Here is a 1,941-nt window from a genome sequence, read left to right on the forward strand (position 1 = left end):
TGGTCCTCCGTCAACCGAAGCCCCACCCCTGGCGGGTGGCTGCTGCCCGGGCCCAGCTGAGACTCGCCCGCGCTGCTGTCCCGGTGACCGGAGACTGGGCTGGGCTGAGCGCCCCCGGCCACCTCGGCACACGTGGCGACGCCGTGTCTGCTGATAACATGCTTTCGACTCAGCACGTGCTTTAAAATGTTCCTTTCCCCCAGGAACCACTGGCTGAAGACTTCTCCCTCGTGTCACTTCAGAGGCGAAGCGCCTGACCTCGCGTCTCATCAGCGTCAGCGTCAGCACACCTCCTGTGCAGGCAGGCGGCTCACGGCTGAGGGCCGCGGGCTCCGGGGAGTGTGGCCACTGGCCGTCCTCGCCTCCCAGGGCCCGGCTCTGACCTTTCCGCGTCCCCAGCGTCACTGCCCCTCACCTGCTGATGCCTTCCAGGCCTTTCTTCTCCTGTTCTTTGGGAAATTTGTGTAAGATCAGCATTACGTTTTTCTTTAAATGTCTGGAAGACCTCATCGGTGAAGCCATCTTCATGTTTCGCTGTGGGGATTTTTGTTTTTTAAGGGTTTCGAATGGAATATTTTATTAACGTGGTAGTCATTGTTGTGGGAAGCTTTTAAACTTTGGACCTGATTTCCTTAAAAGCTATCGGACTCTTCCGATTTCGTTTTTCTCGTGTCAGCCTTGGTAAGTTGTGTTTTTCGAGGAATTTGTCCGTTCCATCCAAATCGTCACAGTTACTGGGGTAAAGTTGCTCACGTCATTCCCTGATGAGCCTCTCGCTGTTCGCAGGACCTGCACGGATGCCTCTCGTTCCCGACGCTGATGATTGTGATGTGTCTCTTTTTATCTTGATCGGTTTTGCTAGGAGTGATGAATTTACTACTTTTTACAGAAAGGACTTTTAGCTTTGTCGTTTTTCTCTGCTGAATATTCGATTTCCGCTTTGCTGATTTCCACTCGTTAGTCCGTCTTCTATTTGCTTTGGGTTTGACTTGCTATGCTCTTATCCTAATTCTTGAAAAAGAAGTCTAGATTATATTGCTGTCCAAACTTCTTCCTATGAATCCGAAGCAGAGATTCTTTGCTAAGCACTGCTTCTGATGATTCACAAGTCCTCAAATATAACACATTCAAATCGAACCCTTAGATGTGCCAATATGGGTCAATTATAAAAATTATAAAGTTGGGGGCAACATGTAAAAGCAAAATGTAGGTCAATACGCGGAGTGTGATTCCACGAATGTGGGGGGGCCCTGGGTTTTAGCGCAGAAGCCCCACATCCTGGAAACCCCTCAGTGGGGCTCCCAGGCTGGCCCATCACCTGTGGGGGGCACAGCAGGCGGAGCCCAGCGAACCGGAGACCTTGTTTTCCAGCACTTCCCACACATGCCCTGAAGAGGGCGCTCGAGAGCCAGCGAGGAGACAAGGCTGCAAACCTGGGCCTCCTTCCAAAAGTTCAGAAGAAACTGCGCATAACGATGAGACGCAGAAAGAGACCGAAATCGAACAAATCACAAGTTATTAGACAACAGAGACTAAGGAGCAGAATAAAAGGCATGAGAGAGGGGCCATGGCGGGGCGGGGGCCAGGGCCGGGCGGGGGCCGCCGTGCGGGAACTCACGGTGCCCCGGGGAGACTCGAGGCCAGCGGTGGGACCGCGAGGACTCAGAAGTGAGGTGCCAGAGCTCAGGAGAGAGTTATCGACCAGGGTGATCTAGAAGTGAAGGCTCAGCTGGCCGGGACTTGGGCATGAGCGAGCGCAGCACAGGACCCCTTCAGGGGAAGAGAAGGCGCGAGGTGAACCACTCAAAAAATCAGGAGGCGGTGGAGAGGACCAAGGAGGAGGTGGCACGTGGGACGACGCGGAGGAGACCCATCGCACTCGTAGCGGGAAAAGCGAAGCAAACAGCAGGGGCTGAAATTCAGGGAAATGCTCCCCAAATG

The 1,941-nt window shown here is 53.6% G+C and overlaps 1 protein-coding gene across 1 annotated transcript in view; it reads right to left on the reverse strand.

Annotated features, from left to right (window-relative positions):
* CFAP74 (cilia and flagella associated protein 74) overlaps window positions 1-1,941 on the reverse strand; it is a 51,145-nt gene that overhangs the window by 9,920 nt on the left and 39,284 nt on the right. The window lies entirely within an intron of this gene.

The sequence above is a fragment of the Pteropus vampyrus genome, unplaced genomic scaffold (genome assembly GCF_000151845.1).
Source record: "Pteropus vampyrus isolate Shadow unplaced genomic scaffold, Pvam_2.0 Scaffold309, whole genome shotgun sequence".
Lineage (NCBI taxonomy): Eukaryota > Metazoa > Chordata > Mammalia > Chiroptera > Pteropodidae > Pteropus > Pteropus vampyrus.